The sequence below is a fragment of the Felis catus genome, chromosome E2, assembly GCF_018350175.1.
Source record: "Felis catus isolate Fca126 chromosome E2, F.catus_Fca126_mat1.0, whole genome shotgun sequence".
Lineage (NCBI taxonomy): Eukaryota > Metazoa > Chordata > Mammalia > Carnivora > Felidae > Felis > Felis catus.
In genome coordinates this window covers 16190636-16213594 of record NC_058382.1, presented here as the reverse complement: position 1 = coordinate 16213594, position 22959 = coordinate 16190636, and the positions used below count along the sequence as shown (strand labels likewise).

Below are 22959 nucleotides of genomic sequence, written 5' to 3'. Positions count from 1 at the left end.
GTAGGAAGACACTGAACTCACTCCCCAGACAGACCAGAATCAATACCTATTTATAGATCATTTCCTCCTGAAAAACTGATGGAAAACTGAATAGCTTCTGCAAAACAAAAGCTAAAACAACAGAGAATAACATGAGAGATTGCGACATGGTAATGTCCAAACAAGTAAACTGCAGTGCGGAGGGATAGTACAGGGGGCCAGAAGCAAATTCATCTGCCCTGGGGCACAAATAAAAAGCCATGGCTTAAAAGAGCAATTAATACATAAAAGATCCAGCCCTAGAACCCACTGAACAGTAGAAGAGTGACTTTAACTCTCTCCAGGTTAGAGGGGTTGGTGAGCACTATGGTTTATACTACTCTTCCACCTTGAGAGTGCAGACTGCAGCAGGGTCCAGATATGTAGCTGGCCTGTCACCTCACTGAGCCCCACGTTCCTAGCTTACACCAACCCCAGATATGCTGGGGCATGGAAAAAAAGCCAAAATTTATTTTTATTTTTTTAAATGTTAATTAATTGAGAGAGAGAAGAGGGAATCCCAAGCAGACTCCACACTGTTAATGTGCATAGCATGATGCAGGGTTCAAACTCACAAACTGTGAGATCATGACCCTGAGCTGAAATCAAGAGTTGGATTCTTAACTGACTGAGCCACCCAGGTGCCCCAAGAAAGCCACAATTTAAAAGAGCAACTAAGGGGAGCATCTGGATGGCTCACTCTCTAAACAAACAAACAAACAAACAAACTTAAAAAATTAAAAAAGAACTGATACAACTCAACACCCAAAACACAGATAATCCACTAAAAAATGGGCAGAAAACATGAACAAACATTTCTCCAAATAAGATATACAGATGGCCGACACACGAAAAAATACTCAACATCACTTACCATCAGGGCAATGCAAATCAAAACTACAATAAAATATCCCCCTCGAACCTGTCAGAATGACTAAAACCAATAATACAAGAAACAACAAGGTGTTGGAGAGGATGTAGAGAAAAAGGAACATTCGTACATTATTGATGGGAATGCAAATTGGTGGAGCCACTGTGGAAGACAGTATGGAGGTTCCTCAAAAAATTAAATATAGAACTACCCTACAATCCAGTAATCACACTACTGGGTATTTACCCAAAAAAAGTACAAAAACACTAATTCAATGAGATACATGCACCCATGTTTAGAGCAGTATTTACAATAGCCAAATTATGAAAGCAGCCCAAGTGTCCATCAATAGGTGAATGGATAAAGAAAATGTGATATATCTACAATAGAATACCATTAAGCCATAAAAAAGAATGAAATCTTGCCATTTGCAATAACATAGATGGAGCTAGAGAGTATAATGCTAAGTGAAATAAAGAAAGACAAATACCATATGATTTCACTCATATGTGGAATTTAAGAAACGAAGCAATGAAAAAAAAGACAAACCAATAAATAGACTCAACTATAGAGAACAAACTGATGGTTACCAGAGAGGGGGTGGGTGGGATGATGGGTGAAATAGTTGATGGGGATTAAAGAGTTCACTTATAATGATGAAAAAAATTTTTTAATATGCTGGGAAAACTAGACAGCTACCTGCAAAAAAATCAGACAAGTTTTATATACCATACATAAAAGGATCAAAATGGATTAAAGACCTAAATATGAGAACTGAAACCACAAAACTCCTGGAAGAGAACACAGGCAATAATTTCTCTGACATCGACCATAGCAACATTTTTCTAGATATGTCTCGTAAGGCAAGGTAAACAGAAAAACTATTGGGAGCATATCAAAATAAAAAGCTTTTGCACAGTGAAGAAAACCAACAAAACAAAAAGGCAACTTACTGAATGGGAGAAGATATTTGTAATGATATATATGATATGGGGTTAATATCCAAAATATATAAAGAACTTAATCCAAACCCAAAATACAAATAATCCAATTACAATGGGCAGAGGACCTGAATAGACATTTTTCCAAAGAAGGTAATACAGACGGCCAACAGACACATGAAAAGATGTTCAGTATTACTAATCATCAGGGAAATGCAAATCAAAACCGCAATATCACTTTACACCTGTCAGAATGGCTAAAATAAAAAGGACAAGAAATAACAATTGTTGGCAAGCATTTGAAGAACAAGGAACCCTTGGGCCCTGTTGGTGGGAATGTAAATTAGTACAGCCACTCTGGAAAACAGTATGGAGAGTCCTCAAAAAATTGAAAATAGAAATGCCTTACAATCCTGTAATTCCACTACTGGGTATTTACCCAACAAAAACAAAACACTAATTCAAGAAGATATATGTACCCTTATGTTTACTGCAGCATTATTTATAATAGCCAAGATATGGAAGCAACCCAAGTATCCATCAATAGATAAATGGATAAAGATACATACACCTGCACACATGGAATATTCCCCAGCCATAAAAAGAATGAAATCATGCCATCTGCAATAACATGCATAGAACTAAGTGATATTATTCTAAGTAAAATCAGTCAGACAAGGGAAAGACAAATAGCATATTATTTCACTCATACATAGAATCTAAAAAACAAATGGGGTGCCTGGGTGGCTCAGTTGGTTAAGTGTCCAACTTTGGCTCAGATCATGATCTCACTGATCATGAATTTGAGCCTCACAAGGGGATCTCTGCTGTCAGCACCAAGCCCACTTCAGATCCTGTGTCTCCCTTTCTTTCTGTCCCTCCCTCACTCACACATGTACTCTCTCAAAAATAAACATTAAAATTTTTCAAACAAAACAAACAAAAAGCAGGATCGGATCTATAAATACTGAGGACAAAATGATGGTTGCCAGAAGGGAAAAGGGAGGGAGGATGGGCAAAATGTTGAGAGGGAGGAGATAACAGGCTTCCAATTATGGAATCAATCAGTCACGGGAATAAAAGAGTGTTGGGAAGGAATATAGTCAATGGTATTGTAATATCGTTGGGTGGTGGCAGATGGTAGCTACACTCGTGGTAAGCATAACATAACATATAGTTGTTGAAGCACTATATTGTACACCTTAAACTAATATACCATGTGTCAACTACACTTAAATTAAAAACTTTTTAATTTATTTATTTTGAGAGAGAGAGAGGAAGCACCCAAGTGGGAAAGGGGGTGAGAGAGAGTGAGACAATCCCAAGCAGAGCCTGGCACAGGGTTCGATCCCATGAACTGTGAGATCATGAGCTGAAATCAAAAGTCAGACAGTGAGCCACTGAGGTGCCCCTATACTTAAAATTTTTTAATGTATATACAAAAAAAGGCAAAACATTTAGATATGATCAAAGAATATATACAGATTTCAAATAGACATCAACATGTTCAACATTCTAACATCATCAGTTATTAGGGAAATGCAAATTAAAACCACATGAGATACTTTATGTACCTATTATAATGTGTATAAAAAGACTGACCATACCATGTGTTGGCAAGGATGTGGAGGAACTAGTTCTCATATAATACTTTTGGGAATATAAAATGGTAAACCGCCTTGGAAAACAGTTTAGAAAACTTTTTAAATATTTTTAAAGTTAAACATGTAACTACCATATGACTGAAGCATTCCATTCCTAGATATTTACCAAGAGAAATGAAGGCACATATCCATATCAAGACTTGTACAAATGTGCAAAACAGCTATGTTTACAATAGCCAGGTCCTAAGGGGAAGAGAAACCACAATTGCATCAATAGGTAAACGGATAAATTGTAGTATCTACACAGTGGAATTCCATTCACCAATAATTAAAAGGAATGGATTATTGCCACATGGATGGATCTCAAAATAATCATGCTGCATAAAAGAATCCAGATATTTATAGCAGCGCTATCAACAATAGTCAATTATGGAAAGAGCCCTCCATCAACTGATGAATGGATAAAGAAGATGTGGTGTGTACATACATACACAAAGGACTACTACTCAGCGATGAAAAAGAATGAAATCTTGCCATTTGCAACAATGTGGATGGAACTAGAGGGTATTTAAGTCACAGAAAGATATATGATTTCACTTGTGGAATTTGAGAAACTGAAGAGGTGAACATAGGGGAAGGGAAGGAAAAAAAAGAGAGGGAGGCAAACCATAAGAGACTCTTAAATACAGAGAACAAACTGAGGGTTGCTGGAGGCAGGGGAATGGGTTAACTGGGTGATAGGCATTAAGGATGGCACTTTTTGGGATGAGCACTGGGTGTCATATGTAAGAAATAAATCCCTGGGTTCTACGCCTGAAGCCAAGACTACACTGTATGTTAACTAACTTGAATATAAATTTTTAAAAAAGAAAGAAAGAAAACACCATATATATATACAAAGGAAGCCAGATAACTTGAAAAAAACTTGAAGAAAAAAAAAAAGAAGCCAGATGAAAGGAGAGTACATATCATATGAGTCCATTTATAGAAAACTTTAGGAAATGCAAATCATCTATTGGGACAGAACAGGGATTTGAGAGGAGGTACAGGAGGATAGGAGGGTAGGATTACAAAGAGGCACGAGGAAACTCTCAGAGGTAATGGATATGTTAGCAATATTGTGATGGTTTCACATGTGTATACATATGTCAAAATGTACATTTTGACTTGTACATTTAAATATGTGTAGTTTATATTTGTTAACTATACTACAATAAAGACTAAAAAAACATAATTCTCACCATATGACTTTTGTTATAAATTCTACATTTTCCATAAAGAAACTGACAACTATAAAAGTAGTATGTGTAACAACCTTTTTAGTTCCTTCTATTTATTCTACATCAGGTGCATGCATTTTAATCTCAAAAACACACAATTAGGTTAAAGTTATTGCCTTCCTTTTACAAATAAAGAGCCAAAGCTCAATGGAGGTTAATTCCATACCTTAGTTAATTCCACACCACAAGACACAGAGCTAGCATTTTAAGAACAGTCATTTTAGGACTTCTGGTTAAGCATAATAAATTGACTACATGTCTTCCTCCTGGAAACACATAAAATAACAGTAGGAATTAATTCACATGGAAAAAGAGAACAAGTAAGGAGAAAACATGGGTAAAGATTTCAAATATTGTCAGTTCTGTAATAATCCTTTTAAAATGTATTAACATGATTATAAGGAAATAATTGGAGTTTACTATGGATTTTGATTTGCTTAAGTGTAATTTCATTTGAGAAACACTAAGTGAATGCAAAAAGTGCACTCAGCTGAACCAAGCTATATAGAACACTAACCACATATAGACACATACCTCATAAAAACAATGAGCCACACTCATGCATGTGTTACAACTTTCCGTCCAATTTCAGATAAGCATCCTCCCACCACTTCACAGTAACAAGATGGTCCTCAGGGCCTTGCAGCCTCACACCTCCCTTTCATTTCCCCTTCTTTCTTCTCAACCTGTTTGGTATTTTCCCTCTGTCTTTTGCTGTATTTCTGTCTTTTCTGTTACTGTTATTCTCTTTCTCTTTCATTTACTTCTTGCACATGGGGTGGCGGGAGTGACAGCGGGATTGGCTGGCCACTGAGAGTGTAGATACCCACATCCAAAACTTCAGGTCTTTTTTAAGGTGAATTACTATATATTGTAATACTTAATGTACTTAGCCATTTAAAACTGTGCTGCCATTTTTATTAAGTTCCTGTATTTTCTAATGAGTCACTGGTGAAATTTTTGGACATTGTGCCTTTATCCTTGTTTAAAAGCCTTATGGTTTTTATCAAGTAACTTAGCATAACATGATGATTTTTAGGACTGCATATGTTGCATATAGAGACTGTATAGTTTTTCAAAGAAGATTAAAGTATGGAATACTGATGACAGATTCAGCATAGCATAAAATTCTGCAATTTAGTACATGTAAAAAGACATACCAGTGTGAAATTTGAGGTGATTTGCCTCAACAGAGCCCTAGACTCAGGAGATGCAAGAAAAAGGAGGCTGAAAACAGGAGTTTTGTTTCAAATCTGTATTCAGAACAAATAGATTTCCAAGTTTGCTCTCATCCACAAAGCCAAAAAACTACACCCACAAGAAACTGATGACACCAGCCTAGGTGGCAAGGGCAAGGAGGCACAGAAATTAAATAAGAAGTAAAATTCTGAATATTGTATAGTAATAGGAAAGAAAGTCAGAAATAACTAACAACAAAGGAGACATTAAAGAAATAAAATATTAGGAGCCACTATACACAATTAACTTTGAAAGCCAAAATGAATTGGACAAATTATTTATAATACGAAACAAGAGGAAATAGAACACTAGAATGTATCAATAACCTTTAAAGGAATTTAAATAGTAATCAAAGCCTACTTCTCATTCAGGTAAATTTTATTCTAGGACTATAAGAATGGTTCAACACACCAAAAGCCAACTAAATAATTCCCCACATTAATGGTGTAAAGGGAAAAAATACAATTATCTCAATAGGTGAATACTGAATTGATTTAATTCAAGAACTAGTCACTGAAAAACAAAAGCAAAAAAAACTCTAACAAATTACAGATAAAAGAGATCTTTGATAATTAGATGCAACTTACCAAAATCGCATGGCAAAATGTAGTTCATAATGAAGAAACTTTAGAGTCAGTCTTTTAAATATAAATATAGGACAAGAATGACCACTACTGTAACATATTACTAGAATTCCTGAACAATGCTCTAAGACAGTAAGATGTGCAAGGACTAGAAAGGAAGGAATAAAACTATCAATGTTTGAAGAAACTAAGATCATCTACTTAGACAATCCAATCAAATCAACATGTAAACTATTAGACAATTAAAAGAATTTAGTTAGTTTGCTGGATTCAAGATTATTTTATTAGAAACAACAGCATTTCTCTACATGAGCATTGAGTATCTAGGAATTAATACAGAACACACAAACCTCTATGGAAAAACTTTTGAATTCTTAAAGGAGAAATTTTGAATAAAGATAAAGATATTCTATGTTCTTGGATCAGATGACATAGCAAAATAAAGATACCAATTTTCTCTAAATTAATATATAAATCCAGTGAGATTCCCAAGATTCCAGTGGGACTTTTGAGTTATCTTAATATCTTATTCCAAAATCTATTCAGAGGAATAAAATCCATGAATAGCTAAGTCAACTGCAGAAAAGAATATCAGGAAGTGACTTGCCTTACCAGATTAAAAACAAACTACAGGGGCGCCTGGCGCAGTCGGTTAAGCGTCCGACTTCAGCCAGGTCACGATCTCGCAGTCCGTGAGTTCGAGCCCCGCGTCAGGCTCTGGGCTGATGGCTCAGAGCCTGGAACCTGTTTCCGATTCTGTGTCTCCCTCTCTCTCTGCCCCTCCCCCGTTCATGCTCTGTCTCTCTCTGTCCCAAAAATAAATAAACGTTGAAAAAAAATTAAAAAATAAAAATAAAATAAAAACAAACTACAAAGCTGTATGTAGTAATGAAAATGGCATTGTACTAGCATAAGATCAGACAAATAGACTGTGTAGTAAAGAATTTAACCTTGCCCAAAAGGAGTTCTGGCCTTTTCTCTTGGCTTCCAGGAGGTAGTGTCTAGGCCCTTGTGTGATGAGAAAACAACCTTTGAGAAAAACAACTTTGTTTTTCTGAGGTGCTGCCTAGGCATTTTATAGTACGATAACCCTGCTCACACCCAGAGTCTAAACATTTAGATAAGGACTTGAGTTTAGGATGCCGAACACAAGTTCCCACTTTATTTTCGGAGGCACCTTTTTAAATAACCACTTAGAGGTAAGCCTATGAAAAGTTAGTGACCTCCACCCCAACCACCTGGTAAGTAATAGGTGCTCACTACCCTCCTCATTACCTCCTGCTTGCTCCTGACCTGGGATGAAGGACTCCCCTTCCCCCTGGCTTTCAACTTCACCCTTTCACTTCTGGGATCCATAAGTGATAATAAATCTTGTGACTGTACTTCCTTTATGTGGGGGTACTGAAACTACACTTTCAATCAAAATTACCCTGTGGGTCCCATTTCCCCAGAAGGGGAGCCTGGATGCTGAGAGAACTACCTATCAATCCCATGTGGGTGGCCTGTGCCCCCTCATTCATCAGGTCATAATCTCCATATCCTTAATTCAATACACTAGTTCCAGCTTCTCAACATATCTTTGAATGTCATGCATGGTAGGAATGTCTTTGCTTAGGGGCTTTAGATCACACTGGAGAGTCTAACAATGTGATTTGAAGTGGGAGTTTCAGGCATGTGGGCTCAATCAACCTCTGGAGGGGCTGGAGACAAGAGACTCAGATCTACCACATGCACAATCAGTCATGCCTATGTGCTGGAGCCTCAGTATAAACTCTGAACACCAAGGCTCAGGTGAACTTCCCTGATTGCAGTACTCTCTGTGTATTATTACACATCAGTGTTGGAAAAACACGGTCTTGACCTCATAGGGAGAGGACAACAGAAGCTTCACATCTGGTCCTTTTCCCGGATACATTTCTATGTACTTCTTCCCTTGACTTATTTTAATCTATATATTTTCCCTGTAATAAGTCATACCTGTGAATATAAAAGCTTTCAGTGAGTTCTGAGCCTGTCTAGCAAATTATGAGAACTGAGGGTAGTTTTAGGAACCCCCCAACTTGCAATTGGTATTGGAAGTGAGTGTGATTTTGTGTGGACTCTTTCTCTAACTTAATAGTTGCTTACTTTCTGTAGGAGGAGGTCTTCAAGACTCCAGTTGACCCATGAGTGGACTCAGACACTTGGAGGCTCCTTACCTCCTTCCTGTCCTTGGGATGTACATTCCACCACTCTTCCCGTACTAGAAGCCACTTCAAGGACAAGCCTTGAGTCATGTGTTGTTGAGACCATCTGGATGGTATATGTGACTGAATCCTGTTAAGGTCTCTATATAAACCTTTAGGATTCTGGCAGGCAGATGCGGGGATCTGCTGGTCTTGCAGCCACCCAAGACAAGCCTCATATGTAAGTTCCCTTGCTTATTAAAACTACCACCTAAAAACAAAACAAAAAAAATAAATAAAAATAAACAACAACAACAAAACCCTGCCACCTACCCAATCTGGAGTGGTGGGCCTCTTTCTTGAGTCTCTCCTTGCCCTCTGTGTATAGGGGCCAATTTCAAATTTCACATGGGGAACTATAGAGGTTGAGAACCAACACTTAAACATAGACCAATGGAATGGAATAAATACACACACTCTCTTTGTCAATGAGGAAATGATAAACTTTTAGAAAATAGTATTAGGAAACTGCTCATTACAGAGAAAAAAAAAAGTGAGTTATTACCATGTGCCATATACAAATAACGATTCCATGTGGAATAAACTCCTAATTGTGAAAGATAAAATTAATGGGAGAAAGTCTTATAGAATATTTTTGTGACCTAAATTGGGGAGACCTTAAACAAGAGCCAAGAACAGCAGAAATTGTAAGTAAAAAAAAAAAAAGGAATTAATGGCTTTTACTACATAATAGTTAATAACAAAAAATAATTAATAATTAACTTACTAATAAATTAATGTTTATTAGGCAAAGCACCCAAAGTTACCAGGAAAAAAATGACAGTCTAAGAGAAGATATTTGTGACATCTAACACTAACATAAATATCAACTAGTCTATGAAGTAGAATACACAGCTAAGCTATACAAACCAAAAAGAAAAAGATAAATATCCCAGTTTAAAAAAAAAAAAAAAGATATGAGAAGTCAATTTATAGAATGGGAAAACCAAATAGTTAACAAGTCAAATAAACAATATTTGAACTTTTCAATAGTCAGATAAATAAAACTTAAACAAGATACCAATTATACTTAACTGATTGTGAAGAATTAGAAAGCTAGATAAATGCCAGATGTTGACTAGTAGTGTGGTAAAGAAGAACTCCTGTATGCTACTGGCAGGAATAGCCAGCCCTTCTCTTCTGGAAAGTGGCCTGGCAGTTTTTAGTCAAATGAAGCACAAGTGAGCCCTATGATACAGCAATTCCATTCCCAGGTATATAACCCAAAGAAATTTTTACATTTCCGTAAGAGAGATATAGAAGAATTTTAATCAGTCTTGTTTGTTGTGTTGTTGAAGGGGTGGTGTTTGATGGTGGGAGAGAAACAATCTAGTATCCATCACTCAGGCAGTGGGCAAATAAAGTTGCAATGTTATGGAGCAGTTAAATAAAGAACTAGACATAGTTTTGCTGGGTAAAAGAAGTTTAACAACAAAAAAAATCTGATTAAAATATGGGCAAAAGACTTAAATAGACATTTTTCCAAAAAACGACATACAGATGGCTAACAAACACATGAAAACGTGCCCAGCATCATTAATCATCATGAAAATGCAAATCAAAACCACAATTAGATATCAACTCACACCAGTCAGAGTGGCTAATATCAAAAAGACAAGAAATTTAACAAGTGCTGGTGAGAATGTAGAGAAAAAGGAGCCCTTGTACACTGCTGGTAGGAATGGAAACTGGTGTAGTCACTATGGAAAACAGTTCTTCAAAAAAATTAAAAAGCAAACTACCATACAACCTAGTAATTCCATTTCTGGATATTTACTGAAGAAAACAAAAACACTAATTTGAAAAGATATATGCACCCCTATGTATATTGCAGCATTATTTACAATAGCCAGGATATGGAGGCAACCTAGATGTCCATAGATAAATGAATGGATAAAGAAGATGTGTTATACAAAGAATACAAAAATACTAGTTCAAAGGGATACATGCACCCCAATGTTTATAGCGATGTTATCAACAACAGCCAAATAATGGAAAGAGCCTGAATGTCCATCGACTGATGAATGGATAAAGAAGATGTGGTGTGTGTGTGTATATATATAATGGGATATTACTCTGCCATAAAAAATGAAATCTTGCCATTTGCAACAACATAGATGGAGCTATAGAGTATCACGCTAAGTGAAATACATCAGAGAAAGACAAATACCATATGATTTCACTCATATATGGAATTTAAGAAATAAATGAGCAAAGGGGGGGTGAAAAGAAGCAAAACAGGGAACAGACTCTTAACTATAGAGAACTGATGTTTACCAGAATGGAGGTGGGTGGGGGGGATGGGTTTAAATAGGTGATGGGGATTAACGAAGGAAATTGTTGTATGTAAGCGTTGAATCAGTAAATTGTACACCTGAAACTAATATTACACCATATGTTAACTAACTGGAATTTAAAAACTTAAAAAAAAAAAAGATGTGGTATATATACACAAAGGAATGTTAGCCACAAAAAAAGAAACCATTTGCAACAACATGGATGGACCTTGGCAACATCATGCTAAGTGAAATAAGTCAGAGACAAATACCATATTATTTCACTGATCTGTGGAATCTAAAAACAAAACAAACAAAAAATAGAAGCAGACTCATAAATACAGAGAACAACTGGTGGTTGCCAGAGGAGAAAGGGAAAAGGGCTAGGCAAAATAGGTGAAGGAGATTAAGAGATACAAACACTTCCAGGGTGCCTGTCTGGCTCAGTTGGAAGAGCATATAACTCTTGATCTTGGGGTCATGAGTTCAAGTCCCACATTGGGGGTAGAGATTACTTGGATAAATAAATAAAACTTAAAAAATATTTTTTAAAAAGAGGTATAAACTTCCAGTTGTAACATAAGTCACAAAAATGAAAAGTAGAGAGAATATAGTCAATAATACTGTAATAGCTTTGTATGGTGACAGATGGTAACCACTTATTGTGGTATTTCATAATGCACATTATTGCCAAATCGCTATGTTGTACACCTGAAACTAATATGTCAGCTACACTTCAATTTAAAAAAAATAATAATAATAAGGGAGGCTGGGTGTCTCAGTCGGTTAAGCATCCGACTTTGGCTCAGGTCATTATCTCATGGCTCGTGGGTTCAAGTCCCTCACTGAGCTCTGTGCTGACAGCTTGGAGCCTGGAGCCTGCTTCATATTGTGTCTCCCTCGCTCTCTCTACCCCTCCCCTGCTCATTCTCTGTCTCTCTCTGTCTCTCAAAAATAAATACACATTTAAAAATTTTTTTTTTAATTTTTTTTACTACAAATATTATTTAAATACAATTTAATTTCTGGAGTATTCTGGTTCATCGTGGTGAATATTAGCTAATATTTTTCCTAGTGACATTTTTTGTTTAATTTTTCTGTGATTTATTTCAAAAAGTAGGAATTTTTTAAATATCTACCTACGTCAAGAGAATGAGAAAAAAAGCAACAGATTGCAAGAAAATTTTTGCAGAAGATATATCTGATAAAGGAGTTAAACAAAATATATAAAGACCTCTTAAAACACAACAATAAGAAAACAAATAACCTGATTTAAAAATGGGCAAAAGACCGGGACACCTCACCAAAAAAGACATACAGATGATAAATAAGCATATGAAAAGATGCTCCATATCATGTCATCAGGGAAATGAAATTAGAACAAGATACCACCACACACCTATTAAAATGGCCAAAATCCAGAACACTGACAACAAATGCTAAAAGGATGTGGAATAGGAACTCTCATAGATTAATGGTGGGAATGCAAAACGGTACAGCCATTTGGAAGTTTGGCAGTTTCTTACGAAACAAAACATACTCTTTTTTCATTTTTTAATGTTTATATATTTGAGAGAGAGAGAAAGAGTGTGAACATGGAAGAGGCAGATAGAGAAGGAGACACAGAATCCAAAGCAGGTTCCAGGCTCTGAGTGGTCAGCACAGAGCCTGATGCGGGCTCGAACTCATGAACCATGAGGTCATGACCTGAGCTGAAGTCAAATGCTTAACCAACTGAGCCACCCAGGTGCCCTAAAACTAAACTTACTCTTAACGATCTGATCAAGCAGTCACACTCCTTGGTATTTACCCAATGAGCTAAAAACTTATGTCCACACAAAAATCTGTACACAGATGTTTATAGCAGCTTTATTCACAACTGCCAAAACTTGGAAATAACCAAGATATCCTTGAGTAGGTAAATGGATAAATAAATTGTGGTACATGCAGACAACAGAATATCATTCAGCACTAAAAAAATGTATTAAGAAGCCATGAAAAGGCATGCAAGAAGCTTAAATGCATATTACTAACTGAAAGAAGTCAATCTTAAAAGTTTATATACAATATGATTCCAACCATATGACATTGTGGAGAAAACAAAACTACAGTAAAAAGATCAGTAGTTGCCAGAGATTGGGGGGGGAGGGGTGGTGAGGGATGCACAGAGTATTTTTAGGGCTGTGAAAATACTCTGTGTGATACTATAATAATGGATACATGTCACTATACACTTGTCCAAACCCAACGACTGTACAACACAAAGAGTGAACCCTAATGTAAACCAGGGACTTGGGTGACATGATGTGGTAGTGTAAGTTCATCAACTGTGTACCACTCTGGTGGGTGATGTTAGTAATAGGGAAAGCTATGCACGTGTTGGGACAAGATAAATATGGGAAATCTCTGTACCTTCTTCTTAACTTTGCAATGTACCTAAAACCGTTCTAAAAAATAAACTCTTGGAGAAGCCAAGATGGTGGAACAGCACGGAAGGTTTTGTTGCATCTTGCATCCATGAAATACAGTCAGATCAACACTAAACCATCCTGCACACCTAGAAAACTGATTTGAGGATTAACAACAATTTGCACAACCTGAGCCACAGATCTCAGCAGGTACACGGCATGGAGAGGTAAACTGGGGGAGAGAGTAGCCGCAGAGGGCAGGGAGTTGTTTTTGCTTGCAGCGAGAGGACAGAGACTGGAGGAGAGTATGGGAAAAGCACTCCCCCAAAAAGCAGCTGGAGAGAAAGTGGAAAAGTGGAAACAGCCACAGGGACTGAACTAAAAAGGGAGAAAGGAGAAAGGAGAAAGGAGAAAGGAGAGGGTTTAAATTCCACTAAGACTCTATAAACAGGGAGAGCACAGAGTCTGAAACTCCGCAGCTCAATACCTGGAGGTGTGCTGGTAGGGAGGGCAAATCCCCAAGAGCAGAGTGAAATCCAGGCAGTCCTCAGGCAACATGGGGAGAGGCGGTTCCCCTGCTGGGAGGACATTTGGTAGAAACTGTGTGGCCCCCCTACAGGCAAAGGTGCCAGCAGACCCCAGAGGAAAACCACATTAGCTGGTGCCGGAACAAGGTCACTAAGGGTGAAGCCTGGTGCCAGATGTGTGTTATGATTTTCCATAATCCTGAAATGCTGCTGCTACACAGTCGCGTGAATGTTTTCTGGGGCGGGCTGGCACCCAGCTGCAGTATCTGGGCATTGGCAGCAGCACAGTCCCTCAAACGTTCCTGGGTGTGGTCAGCACCCAGCCATTGCTCAGTGAGACCCTCCCCCAGAAGGTCTGAGTGGGACAAAGCCGCAGTATCTCAGAAGTGAGGGGTTGGGAAACACAGCCACATCTGAGATAAAACTCAGGAGGGAGGTGCCACCTGGCAACCTGATGGCTCGGTGACAGTGTAAAAGCAGGGAGTGACAGAAGCCGGAGACCAAGGATGGGTGCGCAATTGCTGATCAGGGAGAACAGAGTTCTGATACTAAAGACTGGGTAGCTGGGTGATGCCATTTTCACCCCTCCCACGCATACACATACACACCTACAAGCAACACAACCATCCACCCCAGTAAGCTCAGCAGTGCTATCTAGTGGAGAATGGAGCCATTACACTAAGCCCCGCCCAACTGGGCCAACCTCGCTCTTCAGGAACACCGCCAAGTTTCTCTGCCTGCTTAGTTTACGGACTATAAGTTGCTTCATAGTTTGACTTGTAGGAGAAAATGATATAATTTCAATTATATTTCAGTCTGTTTGCTGGTCCACCTATTCAATGATTCTTTTTTTTGTTTTTTTTTTCCTCTTTTTCATTTTTTTTTTCTTGAATACAGAAAGAAAAAATTTATTTTTATTTTCAATTTTTATTAAAAATGTTTTCCCTTAATTCTACTATATATTTTTTATTTTTTTGTAAATTTTTCAAATTCTATTTTACTTCCATCATTTTTCATTTTATTCTATTTCATTGTGTTCATTTTTTCAAATTTTCAAACTTTTTTTTTCTTTTTTCCCCTTTTTCTCTAATCTGTCAAGCTCCTTTCAACAACCAGACCAAAACACACCTAGGATCTAGCATCATTTATTTTATTTGTGTGTGTGTGTGTGTGTGTGTGTGTGTGTGTGTTTAATTTTTTAATTTTAATTTTTTTACCTTATTAACTTCTTTCTCCCTTCAAAATGACAAAATGAAGGAATTCACCCCAAAAGAAAGAGTAGGAAGAAACTACAGCCAGGGACTTAATGAACACAGATACAAACAAGATGTCTGAACCAGAATTTGGAATCATGATAATAAGAATACTAGCTGGGATTGAAAACAGATTAGAATCCCTCTCTGTAGAGATAAAAAATAAAACCTAGTCAGGATGAAATAAAAATGTTGTAGCTGAGCTGCCATCTCAGATGGATGCCACAGCGGCAAGGATGGATGAGACCGAACAGCAAATCAGCGATATAGAGGACAAATTTATGGAGAATAATGAAGCAGAAAAAAAGAGGGAGACTAAGGCAAAAAAGCACGATTTAAGAATTAGAGAAATCAGTGACTCATTAAAAAGTTACAACATCAGAATCATAGGGGTCCCAGAAGATGAAGAGAGAAAAAAAGGGGTAGAAGGGTTATGTGAGCAAATCAGAGCGGAAAACCTTCCTAACCTGGGGAAAGACACAGACATCAAAATCCAGGAAACACAGAGGACTCCCATTAGATTCAACAAAAACCGGCCATCAACAAGGCATATCATAGTCAAATTCCCAAAATACTCAGGCAAGGAGAGAATCATGAAAGCAGCAAGGGAAAAACAGTCTTTAATCTACAAGGGAAGACAGATCGGGTTTGCAGCAGACCTATCCACAGAAACTTGGCAGGCCAGAAAGGAGTGGCAGGATATATTCAATGTGCTGAATAAGAAAAATACGCAGCCAAGAATTCTTTATCCACCAAGGCTGTCATTCAAAACAGAAGGAGAGATAAAAAGTTTCCCAAACAAAAATTAAAGGAGTTTGTGACCACTGACCCAGTCCTGCAAGAAATTTTAAGGGGGGATTCTCTGAGGGGAGAAAAGATGGGGGGGGGAGACCAAAAGCAACAAAGACTAGAAAGGACCAGAGAACACCACCAGAAACTCCAAGTCTACAAGAAACACAATGGCAATAAACTCATACCTTTCAGTACTCACTCTAAACGTCAATGGACTAAATGCTCCAATCAAAAGACATAGCATAACAGAATGGGTAAGAAAACAAGATCCATCTATATGCTGTTTACAAGAAACCCACTTTAGACCTAAAGACACCTTCAGATTGAAAGTAAGGGGATGGAGAACCATCTATCATGCTAATGGTCGACATAAAGCTGGAGTAGCCATACTTACATCAGACAATCTAGAGTTTAAAATAAAGACTGTAACAAGAGATGAAGAAGGGCATTATATCATAATTAAGGGCTCTATCCACCAAGAGGACCTAACAATTGTAAACATTTATTCTCCAAATGTGAAACACCCAAATATATAAATCAATTAATTACAAAAATAAACTCATTGATAATACCATAATATTAAGGGATTTTAACACCCCACTTACAGCAATGGACAGATAATCTAAACAGAAAAATCAATAAGGAAACAACAGCTTTGAATGACACACTGGACCAGATGGACTTATCAGATATATTCAGATCATTTCATCCTAAAGCAGCGGAATATATACTCTTCTCCAGTGCACATGGAACATTCTCCAGAATACATCACATACTGGGATACAAATCAGCCCTCAACAAGTACAAAAAGATCGAGATCATACCTTGCATACTTTCAGACCACAGTGCTGTGAAACTCAAAATCAACCACAAGAAAAAATTTAGAAGGATAACAAATACTTGGAGACTGAAGAACATCCTACTAAAGAATGAATGGGATAACCAAGAAGTTAAAGAAGAAATTAAAAAATACATGGAAGCCAATGAAAATGATAACACCACAGCCCACAACCTCTGGGATGCAGCAAAGGCAGTCATAAGAGGGAAGTATATAGCAATCCAGGCCTTCCTAAAGAAGGAAAAAAGGTTTCGGATACACAACCTAAGCTTACACCTTAAAGAGCTGGGAAAAGAACAGCAAATAAAACCCCAAACTAGCAGAACAGGAAACAGTGAAGATTAAAGCAGAAATCAATGCTATCGAAGTCAAGAAAACAGTAAAACACATCAATGAAACCAGAAGCTGGTTCTTTGAAAAAGTTAACAAAATTGATAAACTGCTGGCCAGTTTGATCAAAAAGAAAAAAGGAAAGGACCCAAATGAATAAAATCAAGAATGAAAGAGACAATCACAACAACACAGCAGAAATAAAAACACCAATAAAATAGGCAATCTGGAAGAAATGAACAAATTCCTAGAAACATATAAACTACCAAAACTGAAACAGGAAGAAATAGAACTTTTGAACAGACCCATAACCAGTAAAGAAATCGAATTAGTCATCAAAAATCTCCCAAATAACAAGAGTCAAGAGCCAGATGGCTTTCCAGGAGAATTCTACCAAACATTTAAGGAAGAGTTAACACCTATTCTCTTGAAGCTGTTCCAAAAAATAGAAATGGAAGGAAAACTTCCGAACTCTTTCTATGAAGCCAGCATTACCTTGATTCCAAAACCAGACAAAGACCCCACTAAAAAGGAAAACCAGTTTCCCTGATGAACATGGATGCAAAAATCCTCAACAAGACATTAGTGAACCGGATCCAACAATACATTAAAAAAATTATTCACCACAACCAAGTGGGATTTATACCTGGGATGCAGGGCTGGTTCAATATCCACAAAACAATCAATGTGATTCATCACATCAATAAAAGAAAGGAAAAGAACCACATGATCGTCTCAATAGATGCAGAGAAAGCATTTGACAAAATACGGCATCCTTTCTTGATAAAAACCCTCAAGAAAGTAGGGATAGAGGGATCACACCTCAAGATCATAAAAGCCATATATGAAAGACCCAACGCTAATATCATCCTCAATGGAGAAAAACCAAGAGCTTTCCCCCTAAGGTCAGGAATAAGACAGCGATGTTCACTGTTGCCACAGTTATTCAACATAGTATTGGAAGTCTTAGCCTCAGCAATCAGACAGCACAAAGAAATAAAAGGCATCCAAATCAGCCAGGAGGAGGTCAAACTTTCACTCTTTGCAGATGACATGATACTCTATATGGGAAACCCCAAAGATTCCACAAAAAAACTGCTAGAACTGATCCATGAATTCAGCAAAGTGGCAGGATATAAAACCAATGCACAGAAATCAGTTGCATTCCTATACACCAATAATGAAGCAACAGAAAGAGAAATCAATGAATTTATCCCATTTGCAATTGCACCAAAACCATAAAATACCTAGGAATAAATCTAACCAAAGAGGTGAAAAATCTATATGCTGAAAACTGTAGAAAGCTTATGAAAGAAATTGAAAAAGATACCAAAAAATGGAAAAAGATTCCATGCTCCTGGATAGAAAGAACAAATATTGTCAATACTACCCAAGGCAATCTACATATTCAATATAATACCTAGCAAAATAACACCACATTCTTCACAGAACTAGAACAAACAATCCTAAAATTTGTATGGAGCCAGAAAAGACCCTGAATAGCCAAAGCAATCTTAAAAAATAAAACCAAAGCTGGAGGCATCACAATCCCAGACTTCAAGCTGTACTACAAAGCTGTCATCATCAAGACAGTATGGTACTGTCACAAGAACAGACACTCAGATCAATAGAACAGAATAAAAAACCCAGAAATGGACCCATAAACATATGGCCAACTAATCTTTGACAAAGCAGGAAAGAATATCCAATGGAATAAAGACTATCTTTTCAGCAAGTGGTGCTAGGAAAACTGGACAGCAACACGCAGAAAAATGAACCTGGACTATTTTCTTACACCATACACAAAAATAAACTCAAAATGGATGAAAGACCTAAATGTAAAACAGGAAGCCATCAAAATCCTCGAGAAGAAAGGCAAAAATCTCTTTGACCTTGGCCGCAGCAACTTCTTACTCAACACGTTTCCAGAGGCAAGGGAAACAAAGGCAAAAATGAACCATTGAGACCTCATCAAAATAAAAGACTTATGCACAGTGAAGGAAACAATCAGCAAAACTAAAAGGCAACCAATGGAATGGGAGAAGATATTCGCAAACAACATATCAGATAAAGGGTTAGTATCCAAAATCTATAAAGAACTTATCAACTCAATACCCAAGAAACAAATAATCCAGTGAAGAAATGGGCAAAAGACATGAATAGATACTTCTCCAAAGAAGACATCCAGATGGTCAACCAACACATGAAAAAATGCTCAACATCACTCATCATCAGGGAAATACAAATCAAAACTACAATGAGATACACACAGGTCAGAATGGCTAACATTAACAACTCTGACAACAACAGATGTTGGTGAGGATGCAGAAAGAGAGAATCTCTTTTGCACTGCTGGTAGGAAGGCAAACTGGTGCAGCCACTCTGGAAAACAGTATGGAGGCTCCTCAAAAAAGTTAAACATAGAACTACCCTAAGACCCAGCAATTACACTATTAGGTATTTATCCAAGGAATACAGGTATGCTGTTTCAAAGGGGCATATGCACTCCAGTGTTTATAGTAGCACTATCAACAATAGCCAAAGTATGGAAAGAGCCCAAATGTCCATCGATGGATGAATGGATAAAGAAGATGTCGGGGCGCCTGGGTGGCTCAGTCGGTTAAGCGTCTGACTTCAGCTCAGGTCATGATCTCACAGCCTGTGAGTTTGAGCCCCGCGTCAGGCTCTGTGCTGACAGCTCAGAGCCTGGAGCCTGCTTCTGATTCTGTGTCTCCCCCTCTCTCTGCCCCTCCTCTGCTCATGCTCTGTCTCTGTCTCAAAAATAAATTAAAAAAAAACATTAAAAAAAAGATGTGGTATATATATACAATGGGGTATTACTCAGCAATCAAAAAGAATGAAATCTTGCCATTTGCAACTACGTGGATGGGACTAGAGGGTATTATGCTAGGCGAAATTAGTCAGAGAAAGACAAATATATGACTTCACTCATATGAGGACTTTAAGATACAAAAGAGACGAATATAAGGGAAGGGAAGCAAAAATAATATAAAAACAGGGAGAGAGACAAAACATAGGAGACTCTTGAATGTGAAGAACAACCAGAGGGTTGCTGGAGGGGTTGTGGGAGGGGGGATGGGCTAAATGGGTGAGGGGCATTAGGGAATCTATTCCTAAAGTCATTGTTGCACTGTATGATAACTGACTTGAATGTAAATTTAATAATAAATAAATGAAACAAAATTTTTAAAAATAAAGTAAAAAATAAAATCTTTTTTAAATAATTTTTAAAAATGGTTTTATTGTGAAATTTTTCTAATATACAAAGGAAAGCAATGAACAGGCTCATAATCATCACTTATATTTAATGATTGTTCACATAGTGCCATATTTTATTTATGTATATTGCTAAACTACTTTAAATTAGATATGACTACATTTCAGCTCTAAATAGTTTAAGGTTACAGCTCTAAAAAATAGCATCTCACAAAATGGCACCACACTAACAAAATTAACAATAAGTCTTCACATCACCTAATATCCAGTCTATATTCAGCTGTAATTGTGAACAATCAAATATGATTTATGGCTGTACAAAGTTCTATGGTATGTACAAATTACTTAGCTACATGTTTATGGTATGTATAAATTACTTAGCTATACATTCACTGTTATATACCAATTTAGGGCAAGATTATTGCACACACCCTTGCCAGTTCTTACAGTATAGTCTAGGGGTTCTTAACACTTTGGGGGTTGTTATGGACTGAACACATCTTCCCAAAATTCACATGCTGAAATCTAATACCCAATATGATGGTATTTGGAGGTGGGGCTTTTCGGAGGCAATTAGGCCTTGGGGATAAAGCCCTCATGAATGGGGGGGGGGGTGCTTTATATAAGACAAAAAAGGGACCAGAGCGCCCAAAGGGATTCTTTGGGCTATGTGAGGATATAAGAAGTTGCCAGTCTGCAGCCTGGAATAGGGTCCCTACCAGAACCCAACCAATGCTAACACTCTGAATCTGGCTTCTAGACTCCAGAACTGTGAGAAATGAATGTTATGTAAGTCACCCAGTTTATGGTATTCTGTTATAGGAGCCTGAACTAAGACAGGAATTATATATCTCTTTAGGAATCTAAGCCAAATTTCAGACCTGGTGCCTAGAAAAATACAGCTAGGCCCCAACATGCAATATATACAACTCACTGTGCATACATCAAGAGTACATGGGCCTCCAGGAACTTGTCAGGGAGTCCCCAAACTTCAGGTTAAGGAGATCATCTCCTTACTTGGGACTTGTAACTGTCCACTGGACACCACCACACCCTGACGAACTGGGGAGGCTGACCCAGAGTTGCACATACATGTTCACTGCCCAAACCTTCAACTTTAACCGGATCCTTCAGAAATAATAATGAACTCTGTGCTTCATCTCCCATCAATTCTCTGCCCAAACTTACCTGTTGACCCACATCTGTGCTAAAGGCCTCAATCACAAACCTTTTAAATCCCTCCTAAAGCAGGTGGCCCCTATCAGGTGTCAGGACTATCTCCTTTGTGGCTTTAAAAACTGCAATGCATGATGCTGGCAAGGTTCCTGTTATTTCATTAAACTGAATTGACTGAAAAACAAGCATCCCAACTTCAGAAATGTTAAAATGCAATGAGAATGTGTCAGTCTTAGAGCCTTACAGATTGATAAAATGGTTGGTAAACAGCTGCTGCACCAACCACCCTCCAAACTGAGCTATTCAAATCCCCTTCCCCAATTTCCCCAATCTTGAAACTAAAGGTTAACATCAGATCTAGCAGGTGGCTTCCAAGGCCTTGCTTCATCCGAGACCTGTGTCTTTCTGGCTGGAAAATACTCCAGATGACCCCACAAGTTGCAAAGCTAATTCTCTCCAGGGTATGTATTTCTGTGCTCAGAGCTGTGCAGAGCACCGAGTTCCCTGGATGTGTGGAATAATTTCCGAATTACATGAAGACAGGGTGGGGAGGAAGGAACAATCATAGTGGGGCGTGGGCTAATTGCCAGCATATCTTTAGCCCTCTCACCCACTGTGGTGAGAGGACTGAGGACCAACTGCCCAGAGAAGCCTGTCAGGATAGCAACCTTTAGACAAAATATGGAGCATAAGTCATGAAATATAAGACGGTGTTTGAAGAAAGAGGGAAGATACAACTCACCTGGCCAAGACTTTAAGGCTTTAAGTAGTGCAAACTTCTTCCCTCAGGCTCCTCTTGTTAGGACTAGAGTTCTAGAAGTCTGGAGGAAGAAAAAGGAGACAGAAGACTCCACACCTGTCTCGCAGCTTCCAAACATGTATGATTTCAAACTCATTCCGCTTCCTTCTCTGGCCCCTGATACACATTAAGATTCTTCACGCCCCCCCCCACCCCCCGCAAAAAAAAACCCAAAAGTCTGGTTTTGAGTCACTCCAACACCAAAGAGGGCCTGCATCCGGGTCAAAACGGCTGCATTCTTCCACAGAACTTGCCCTAGGCTCTGGGAGTTTGAGTTCACAGCTTTTTTTCCTGACGGGGAGTGGGAGGGAGGAAGAGGGGCAGGAGGCCGCACCACCTCACGTGCAGCAGGAGAGAAGCAGCGCCCAACGCCTTTGCGAAAATCGTACAGAAACACACACACCCCGCCCCCTCCTCTCACCTCAAAGAAAGGCCAGGCACGCAGGCTGCAACGCGCTTCAGAGGGCCCAAAAGGGCCCCGGTGGACTCTGGGAAATGTAGTTGGGGGAAGGCTGGAAACGATCCGTCTCGAAGGACGTTGGGGCTCGTAGTTCAGGAGGG

The 22959-nt window shown here is 38.2% G+C and overlaps 2 long non-coding RNA genes across 4 annotated transcripts in view; one reads left to right on the top strand and one right to left on the bottom strand.

Moving 5' to 3' along the window:
• Positions 1-9681, top strand: part of LOC123382173 — a 16241-nt gene extending 6560 nt beyond the window's left edge. The window contains exon 2 of the long non-coding RNA XR_006590148.1: positions 8674-9681. This is a non-coding gene — a long non-coding RNA (uncharacterized LOC123382173). The remainder of the gene's footprint in view (positions 1-8673) is intronic.
• Positions 1-22959, bottom strand: part of LOC109494617 — a 25194-nt gene extending 2235 nt beyond the window's left edge. The window contains exons 1-3 of one of the 3 annotated variants that reach the window (XR_002738544.2): positions 22820-22959; positions 22342-22420; positions 4275-4980 (exon numbers count right to left, since the gene is read on the bottom strand). This is a non-coding gene — a long non-coding RNA (uncharacterized LOC109494617). Of the gene's footprint in view, positions 1-4274; positions 4981-22341; positions 22469-22819 lie in introns of those variants that run through there. The other 2 variants (XR_006590147.1, XR_002738543.2) reach the window with 2 other exon arrangements.